Source organism: Zeugodacus cucurbitae, chromosome 4, assembly GCF_028554725.1.
Source record: "Zeugodacus cucurbitae isolate PBARC_wt_2022May chromosome 4, idZeuCucr1.2, whole genome shotgun sequence".
Taxonomy (NCBI): Eukaryota; Metazoa; Arthropoda; class Insecta; order Diptera; family Tephritidae; genus Zeugodacus; species Zeugodacus cucurbitae.
Genome location: NC_071669.1, coordinates 56,738,980 through 56,750,209, shown reverse-complemented (window position 1 = coordinate 56,750,209; position 11,230 = coordinate 56,738,980).

Genomic DNA, 11,230 nt, shown 5'->3' with positions numbered 1-11,230 from the left:
GACAAAACTATTGAGCATTTTATTGCAATCCAGTGCCAGTCTCTATTTGATTTCAATGGATCATACTGTAAAGAGCTAAAGCTAAAAAGCTACTTGACACTAACTAACAATAACGTTATTTTTTCCGAGCTGGTTCCTCTCAAGAAAAATCTGATCGCACTTAGTAATGGCATAGACTTCGACTAGAAAAATTATAGGGAAACATATCATGGACACTAACAGCTTGAGGCGTGATCCTACCTGGAAAAGGTGTCGTATTTAAGTATTCCTTGAAAGTGGGGTCCTCCCAGTCGTTCTTGTTATTGTTTTGATGATAGTTCAAACTATTAGATTAATATATATATATAATGAATTTACCAATTGAATTTGGCTAAATTGAATTTGGCTAAATTTCTATTACAAGAAGTAAGAAAAGGCTAAGTTCGTATGCAACCAAACATTTTATACTCTCACAATTTATTGATGAAATTTTATTAAGACAACACACAATATACTAGTCATATACTAGCCATAAAGTCCAATATAATAACGAAAATCATCATATATAGTAAATTTAAAAACTTAGAAAATTTACCTTTAGGCACTGAGGTCTTCATGTTCGATATCAGGGACCTTGAAAAATTATAGTCTGATCTCGACAATTTTTTCACAACATCATTGTCACATCTCAAGTACAATATTTGTGTAAAGTTTTATTCCGCCATCTTTATTGGTTCCTAATGTATATATTATAAAGTGAAGAAATAAGATGGAATTCAAAATTGAGTTGTATGGGAAGTAGACGTGGTTGTGAAGCGATTTCAACTATTTTCATGGGGTACGTAAGGGAAGTGACTGCAGAAAGTTTGGTTCATATAGCTTTATTGATTTGCGAGATATATATAAAAACCCTAATTGGGGTTGGGTCTACGTCAATGTCCCACAAAAATTACATCCAAATATGCCAATTTCTAGTGCGATCTATTACACATATTTTATGATACAGTCAACCTGCTTTCAGATTAAAAAAAGGAGAATGGGCGTGGGAGCAGCGGCCCACTTATGGCTCAAAAGCATTATCTTTGGAAGTACTCGACCAATTTCAACTAAATTTGGTACATAATATTTTCTTTATATCCTGATATTATATTCTGAAAATGGGTGAAATATGGAACTCGGACCAATAATCACCACATCTTCCTTATACTATATAAAATGATGTTCGCAACTAGTGAATTTTATGCCGAATACGAGCATATGGGTCAATTGTGTATTATCTTAAGAACTAATTTACTTAGCAGGAGTATAAAATGTTCGATTACACCCATACTTAGCCATTCCTCACTTGTTTAGATTTAACATTGAACAAAATGTTCCCAAGATCAATTAATTTCGAAAGTTCCCAAGAGCTGATAATAATATAATGAGATTTTTTTTAGATCTGAACTAGTTATGTATTCGCATTTCCATGCAGAATATGAAAAAAACCGATAATTATCATGCCATCTATGGTACAAGTTATCCATAACAAGTTGCAACTGTTGCTAGCTCAATTACAAATTGTTGTTATTGAGTGGTTGTAGATACAATAAAATAAATAAGCTTGTTGAAATGTTACACATTTAACCATTTATCGGCGAACACGAATCAGCAAATTTATTTGCTTAGCGCACTTTAGTTTTTAATCTCAAATAAATAACTAAAACGGCGATTTGACATGCTAACGACAACGAGTTCCGTGTCGCCACTCGCAACCAAATGTTATAGTTTTAATTGCTTGGCGATAGATACTGGCGTTGTATGCGAGATATGTGAGCATAAATTAGAATAGAACATGTCACGAATTCGCATGCGAACTGACACAGAAGTGACATTTCAGTTACGCAAGGCAGGTGGGCAAATATGCAAGATTTCCATTTAATTTTTTTTTTTTTGCTTCTCAAATGCATTATGACCACCAGATGTAGTGGCTACACACGCGACATTATTTAATCAACTCCGTAGTAGACTTTTACAAAGCAAATTATTAAATTATTGTGGACGCTTTTTATTTTTTGGGTGGTTGACTATGAGAAACCGGAAATTTCAGCCAACTCCGGAAGTTGACAAACTGCCTTTGGCCAATATCGATTATTTATGACCGACTCGTTTCTAGAGTTATTTGCTAGCAGACATCAGCTCGTTTATACATGCATGAATATTTATCTGTATATACAGACTTACTTACCATATGTTTAGCCTTAGTCCGTTCCTTGTTCGGTTGCTTGTCTTCGTGCTTCTTGTTCACGTTTCTGTGATTTGGACAATACTTGTCATTGTTTGTTTTACACTGTGTGGCCAAACATATGCAAATTGCATGGATTAGTGATGAAACGAATAGTGGAGCATGTATTCGGTTATTGTAAACTCTTTTAAACATTTTAGAAAAATCGAAATTTCGAAAAAAATCAAAAAAAAATTATTAAAATAAAATATATATCTCTATAACTCATATCTCATAGATAGATTGTCTAATAATTTCCTTTCCGATGATAGCCGACACATCTGGGTCCATTTCGGTTTCCCAGACCCGACAATTCATCACCTCTTCTATTCTATTTTAAGGTGAATATTAAGAGTAATACAGTCTTGAAAAGATTACCGATGAACTTTTAAACCGACACTGATAAAAAATGCGTGAATTAGAACAGAACGATCAGAAGAACTAAAATGAATGTGTAATGAAGGAAAAAAAAATAATTCTCCCAGAAGCTTTAATTTCTTGTGAATCATTTAGTTGAAAATTATGTTTAAAGATGACCCAAAAACTATTTTCCAAGTCTGAAATATTTGCTTATTCTTAATTCTTATCGAGCTTTAATAGCTTTTTTTAGAGTATTCATTACTTTTAAATGACTTAGATAATTAATCATATTTGCTTTGACCTTTAAGAGTTATTTTTAATTCTTATCGAGCTTTGAGAGCTTTTTTATAGTAATAATTACTCTTTATTGGCTTTGAAAGCTTATTTTTAATTCATATTGAGCTTTTAGAGCTTTTTTCAATGATTCATTACCATCGAATGACTTAGAAAGTTATTCTGAATTGTTCTCGAGCTTTTGTTTTAGAGTATTCACTACTAGCAAATGGCTTGGAATGTTATTATTAATTCTTATTAAGCCTTTGGAGCTTTTTTTTATAGTATTAATTACTATTTAATGCTTTGAAAGCTTATTTTAAATTCCTATCGATCTTTTAGAGCTTTTTTCAAGGATTCATTACCATCAAATAACTTAGAAAGTTATTCTTAATTTCTATCGAGCTTTTAGCGCTCTTTTTTCAAGGATTTATTATTATCAAACGACTTAGAAAGTTATTGCTAATTGTTATCGAGCTATGAGAGCTTTTGTTTTAGAGTACTCATTACTAGCAAATGGCTTAAAAAGTTATTATTAATTCTTATTGAGGCTTCAGATATTTTTTTCGAGTATTCATTCCTATCCAATGACTTCGAAAGCTTATTTGTAGTTCCTATCGAGCTTTAGAGCTGTTTTCAAAGATGTATTAATAGCAAATGGCTTAGAAAGATATTCTTAATTATTATCGAGCTTTTTTAGAGTATTAATTACTATCCAAAGTCTTCGAAAGCTTATTTTTTAATTCTTATCGAGCTTTTAGAACTTTTTTCAAGGATTTAATACCAGCAAATGGCTCAGAAAGATATCCTTAGAGAGCTTTTTTTAGAGTATTATTAGTATCGGGTAGTCATTACGATCCAATTACTTCGAAAACTTATTTTTAGTTTCTATCGAGCTATTACGGCTTTTACGGCTTTTTTTCAAGGTTTTATTAAATGTCTTAGAAAGTCATTATTAATTCTAATCGAGCTTTGAGATCTTTTTTTAGAGTATTAATTACCATCCAATGACTTCGAAAGCTTATTTTTATTACTTATCGAGCTTTTTTTTTAATTTTAATTTTATAAGATATACATCACAAAGACAAAACTTTGATACATGGCTTCTCAGCCAATAACGGCACAGTAGCCCCTTTCTTGCGGTATTCTTAATCAAAAGCTCAAAAACTTATACTCTGTACCAAAATATTTAAGATTTCCTTATTTGCCTAATGAGCTTCAAATGGCTTATGGGTTGTTCTCTTCTCTAACATTGTTTTAATGAATCACTTTCGATTTCGTCCATTATTCACAAAAAAATGTCTGGCGATAGCAAACTAACTCCCATAAAAGAATTGTAAATTACTCATACGCTCGCCAACTCGCTTTCAGTGGAAAAGAGTTCTTGCGACATAGCTCTGACGTGTGTTTTCGTGATCTTTTGGTTTTGTTTCTCATTTTTGCTAATGACCAAGCCTATCTGTGATCATATGGTTTTCGGTCTTCTTTTATTTTTAGTTTTTAAAAGCACGAAGGTCATTTCCAAAGAGCTTTAAACTCATTGTTTCACTTTTATTCGCCTTTGTCCGGCTTTTCTATAGTTTTAGTCTTTTTGCGTCTAATTTAGTGTTGCTTTTGTTGTTGTTCTTTAGAAATTCTGAAACAAAAAAAAAAATTGCATACATTAACTTATTTGCGAAGACGTTGGCATAAATTTCAAATTCCGGCTTCATTTTACAGTAGCAAAAACATACAAACAGACACACTCATATATATATATCTATAGTTATATATGAAGATTTTGCAAAGTGACCATAACCGAGAGATGCTCACTCGTTTAAAGAAGCATTGAACCGCGCCGATTAGTCACTTTGCTCGTGATATACGCGTTTACTGCTCTGACATTGTACCCCAAATGGTGGTGTGGTTGGCATGCGGTTAAAGAATTTTTATCAGCTTCTAAATATGTAGTATACGAAAATACTGAATTTAAATTGTGTTTGAAAATTCAGAAAAAAAAAATCATTAATTTTTTTGTCTTTTTTGTCTGCCATTGGCGCCGCTTATTAAGTCTGACTGCGGATTCAGATGAATTGATTACAATATAATTTTAATGACCATCTTAATTATGCAACCAACTTTTTGGTGAATTTAAGTTCGCTATATGCTTATAAAGAAAAGATAAAGAATTTCACGAATCGTTTGAAATAATAACTCAAATGTGTTTGAAATCGAAGTGAAGAAGATAATATAACAAAGTGGAGAGAAGAATAGAGTGGTCAGCAGCAAAGCAGAGAAATCACATTTCGCATCAAGTAGTGTTTTGAGAATTTTCTAAGCAAAATGAAGTTAGTAAATCAGTTATTTTAAAATTTAGTGATAACTTTCTGAGGTATAGAAAATTAAATAAAGCACATTCTTTTGAAAATCATACTAACTCTACTTCAGAAAATTACCTTGTAATTCTTTTCACCGGAATAATAATCGTATTTAAAAATTAGGAAAATACAGCCCGATTTCTCTTGTTCTGTGTGAAAAACTTGAATACTTTGTCAGATCATCCATCATCAAAATGACCCTGAAAAGTACTTATCGAAAAGTTAAGTATCGACATTACGATTTTAGTAGACAAATTTTCAATATTTTTTCCAAAACTAAATTGCTATCATGGAACCGTTCTCCATCATCAGACCTATATTAGATTGGCAAATATCTCCCTTCCACTTTTTTTGCTCTTTATTCAATGATTTATAAAAAGTATTACAGTGGTCGGATTTAGTTCAAATATGCGCCGATTCGTTCGATAATCTGTTTCCATCTAGACGGCAACTTCATAATACTCCCCTCGTGGAATCCCTCCTCCTTATTTTCGAAGAACTCGGACAGCCACTTTTTACAAGCCTTTTTTGAGTTCAACTCTACACCACCAAGGGCGTTCGCCATGGACAGGAACAGGTCACTTGGTGCTATGTCCGGGCTATATGGTGGATGCGATAAAACCTCCCATCCGAGCTCCCGTAGCTTCTGACGGGTCATCAAGGAAGTGTGTGGTCTGGCGTGTTCCTGGTGGAACACTACACCCTTCCTTTTGGCCAATTCTGGACGCTTCTGGTCGATCGTCTCCTTCAAGCAGTCCAGTTGTTCGTAGTAGATGGTAGAATTAAGCGTCTGGCCATATGGGAGCAGCTCATAGTGGATGATTCCCTTCCAATCCCACCAACCACACAGCATAACCTTCCTGGCCGTCAATTACGACTTAGCCACTGTTTGGGACGATTCACCGGCCTTCGACCACGACCGCTGTCGCTTGATATTGTCGTATTGATCCATTTTTCGTCGCCAGTCACCACCCGATTCAAAAATGTATAGAGTTCGTTCCGTTTCAGCAGCATATCGCCGGCGTTGATTCGGCTCAGAAGTTTTTTTTTGCGTCAAATCATGCGGCACCCAAACTTCAAGCTTTTTTGTGTATCCAGCCTTCTGCAGATGGTTTAAAGTGGTTTGGTGACTAACTCCCATCTCCTGGACGATGTCACGACATATATAGTATTGCCAGATACGAGCTCTGTAGCGATTTATACATAGCCGCGGAATTCAAAAAACAAAAAGGCGGAAGGGAGAATTTGACAACCTAATATATCAACCATGTGATCCATCTAGTACGAGTTCTTAGATAAATTATACTATCGACTCAAAGTGAGGGTTTGAAAAAATAGACTGGTATTGTCAAAATAGACTGACAGCTTACATATTATAGCCCCATAATTGAACAGGTTGTAAATTATCTTAAAATTCTGTCAAGCAGCGTAGTGGTGGTTCCCATCGCTGATAAGTAAGGCATCTTAAACTAGAGACCGACCGATTAATCGGCCTTGGTATCGGCATCGGCCAGTATCGGCCACAAAATTAAGCATCGGCATCGGCCATATTTGGCCGATTCTTAGCCGATTCTTTCTACTTCTTTCGGATTACACTAAAATACATTTTTTTACTTTTTTGATTTCTTTAAAGCATAAAATTTGAATACTTCTGTTTACCATATAAAACACAGTGAAACACATTTGACTAAACTAACAATTCATCATGATGATAATTTAAGCCTAGTATAAAGAAATTCAATAATTTTGCACTAAATTGAAGGTTTTATTTAGCACTGGTAGAAAGATTCGATTTGTGTCAAATATGTACAGTTTGGTTTAAAGTTGTTGAGATTTTTAATGTCATAAAGCCACTATTATAGAGCATTCGTAACTAGGTTAATCTATTTTTAAAAGTTTGCCATAGACAGGGTCAAGTACAATAATCACTTGGTGCTGGCCTGGACTATAAGGTGCATGGAAAAGAACTCTCAGCAAGCTTCCGAAGTTTCTATTGAGTCACTATCACTATTTGCCGCTTTTCACAATACGAGATATAAATTACAAAAGTCAGCTCTTTCTTTTTACTAGACCTACTATTTTCGAATATTGGCATTAATGCTCATATTTGTCCTTAAGGGGTAACCCAGTGTAACCCATGAAAAATTAGGCGATTTTAGTGAATTTTTTTAAAAAAAGTATTCGGTCGAATGTTTCGAAGTTTTTTGGACATAATAAGCTGTACTTTCAACTATATTTTAATATTTTTATTTTACAAAAATTTTGAAAAATAAAGGAGTTATGGGTTATCTTGGGAAGTGCCAAAAAATCCCCAATTGCTGACATGATTCCGGCCGAATGAGTAACTGAAACACACAAATTTAAAAAAGTTATTAAAGTTGAATATATTTCCTATACAATGACCTACAATTATTGAAAAATATCAAACATTAACAAAATGGCTTAGATCTGAAAAAAAAAATCGATTTTTTAGGTAGAAAATGGTCGTTTTTTAAATGCCAAATTGACAATTTTCAACAAATCAAAAATATCGTAGGTCATTGTATAGAAATTATATTCAAGAATATTCAGTTAAAATTTAAAGTCGATCGGTCAATATCTCGTTAAGTTATGATGTCAGTAATTTTGTGAAAAGTCGTTTCGAAAAATACGCGTTCAAAGTTTCGGCTATAGCGGCTTATACCTGTGAGTGATTGCTCTTTAGAACGCTGCCATTCAAAAACTATTCAAGATACGACATTACCGCTTTCACAGGATATTTTTGAAATTATAATCTATCGAATAAGCAAAAAATAAAAAATCTATTTTTTGAAAATGTCACACCGGTATACCCCTTAAAGAAAAAAAGCTATATTGCTGATTCGCTTTGAGAAAACGCGAATAACTTATTTGTTCTATCAATATATATCTTATAATAATAATTTATTTAGTTTTGAATATTAATTAAATGAATAAACAACTTAATGTTTACATATGAATTGAGTTGTTTACTTATTTTGTGATGTTATTTGTCTTTGTTTTTATTGTGTTACTATACTAATTTACCAAATAAAGTTGTTGATGAAAGAATCGGCATCGGCATCGGCCGATTTTTTGCCAACTGGCCGATTAATCGACATCGGCATCGGCCAAAATTTTGGTATCGGTCGGACACTATCTTAAACTAAGCTACTGACTATCCGTAAAATATAAAAAAAAAAATATTTCAATTTTAATACTGGAAACCAAATTCCATTTACTCTCTTCGTTATCCACGATAATAGATTGGCATTCATTCCTCCTATCTATCCGAAAAAGACCCGTCTAAAATATTACTGACCTATTTAATTAACTATCCTAAAAGTAGTCTCAAAGAATCGGGGTTTTTAAATTGTAACAAGTTATTTGATATGCTTTATTTCACTTGTCCGACCTACAACAAGTATTGCTTGATTTTATGTTTCAAAATGCTGAACACATTCCATTTTATTGGCTTAGACCAACGAAAGTAAACTAATACGTAGTATTTAAGTGCTGGACACACCACACATAAATTTACGTTGCTAAAATGTGATTTCATATATCTGTGCCAAATATGAAAAGTGATTTAAGTAGATAAGCAATAATTACCCTGCAAAATATATAATTTAATAAACCCAGCACATTAAAAATTGTAGAATCTTAATAACAAATATTATATGAATGCTAGCCACCTCTAAAACAACAAAAATGCTCATAATTTTTAAAAGAAATATCAAAAATTTTCAACTTTTTATTTTTTTTTCTCAAATCAACTTAAGCGCTTTATGCTCTTAGTCACATCATATGTACCAATGTAGGCTCGCAGCTTTATTGCAGACACATGAACGCATATTTTTTGGCAAGCGACGTAAAATGCTTTCACACTTACGAGTATATTACTAATAGGCGTAGACGTTTTTAGGGATTTTCCCAATTTAATATTCAGGTCTTGGTATTTTGAATTTTTATTGTTAGGTTTAATCTCTTGATTTACTGCTGACAAGTTTTTTTTCTATTAGTTTTGATAACTTTACTAGGTCAAGTCTGGCAGATTTGTATGAAATGTGTAGGGCTTATTATTAAAAGCTTGGTTTGGCTAGCAGTACCAATTTGTCTTGATTTCTTGTCTATTATGAATTGAAAAGTTGAAACTAGACAAGATCGCGATTTTTTTTTTTTATTAAGTGGTATGAAAAGCAATGCATACAATATTTTATACGTATACTCATCATCATTATTTCGGAAATTAAGCAACGGTGTGAATGTATTTTATGTGGTACCAGAATAACGCATGCTTTAACTATGAGATCTTCTTAATACCGTATCGGAAGATTTCAAATATCTAGTATAAATTAGAAATCAAAACCTTTAAAATTTTCTTAAATCAATACATAATTTATGCTCAATTGCTAGGGGTCGAAAAATGGGTCTCTCGGCTGGAAACTAATCGAACTAGACGCGGTGATCACTTGCTTCTTAATACCGTATCGGAAGATTTCAAATATCTAGTATAAATTAGAAATCAAAACCTTTAAAATTTTCTTAAATCAATACATAATTTATGCTCAATTGCTAGGGGTCGAAAAATGGGTCTCTCGGCTGGAAACTAATCGAACTAGACGCGGTGATCACTTGCTTGAAATTTTTTAAACATTATGGCAATACCTTGTCTTAATAATAAAGCTAAATTCCTGACCAAAACATTAAATTATATGCGTGTTATTCCTAATTGAAACTTGCATGTCTCAAAAAAACACCCTTTATAAGAAATATTTTTTCTAGCACCACCCTGTAACTATAACAGGGCGCACTTGTGGAAACAGGTAATCACCATCGGTTTGCGCCTTAGCTAAGTTCGAATAGTTTGCCTTCGAACACTAAACTGGAGGCTATATAAAATATACAATGCCACACTCATTCTCAGTTGATTGGAAAATCCAGTTTAAGGAAACTTAAACTAGGCTTAAATTGTTTTCATTTCACCTAATTATTGTTTGAAATGCTTAAAAATCAAAGTTGGTTAAATTCAAAATCATGTTTAAGCATACTTAAGGGGTTGGATGGGTTTCAAAATTTGAAAAAAAAAAAATATGTTTAGAATATTCGTCAAAAATTTCGATACAAAATTTCGAAAATAAATAATTTTCGAAAAATCAATCCGTGTAAAATTCTAAGAGGTATACCCTTCGCAAGTTCCGCTCATCCGGCCACGACACTTTCAACTTAAGGGGTTCATGGGTTTTGTCCCGTAAAAAATCGCCTATTTTCATTATTTTTTTTCTATGTAAAAAAATACTTATTTCATTCAAACTTTTTTCGGTCTTATAGATACATATTTAAAGAATGATTTCTCAAATTTTCAAAAAAGAATTAAAATTCCTCCATTGTAACGTCATTTCCGGTGACCCCCCGGAAAAAAGGTGCGTCCGCATTATTAGCATAACTCCTGACAGGATCATTCAAAATGAAAGTAAGTGTTTTAAGTAAGACCATAAACTCGCGCTTGAATAAAGGAAAGACAAAAAAATTAAATTCCAAGTCAAGTACTATTGTTACTCAAAACTTTAAATGCGTTTTTCTCGGAACCATGTTTTCAAAGTCAGTTGTCAAATTTTCTCTAACAGCATCAATTTACACATCAACTGGGATGTTATCATCTATCTTACCTTTACCTAAGTAATCAAGACCTATATACCGAAAATCGGAAAAAATATACAGTAAAAGCTCTTTATTCGCGGTGTATATGTTCCATAAATATGCCGCGAATACAGAAACCGTGAATACGGGATGGTAATTTATATGGGATTATAGGGGATATGTTCCTAGGTGACAAAAAAAAACAAATAGGTATATAAAAAAAAAAAAAATCAACTAATTATCTTAAGGATTAGGCAATGGTTTGAAGAATTTTGTAATTTCTTCTTGCTTAGCAGTTTTCAAAAGCTCCTACAATTCAGACTGATACACATCAGTCGCATTAGCAATTTGTCTCTTAAAA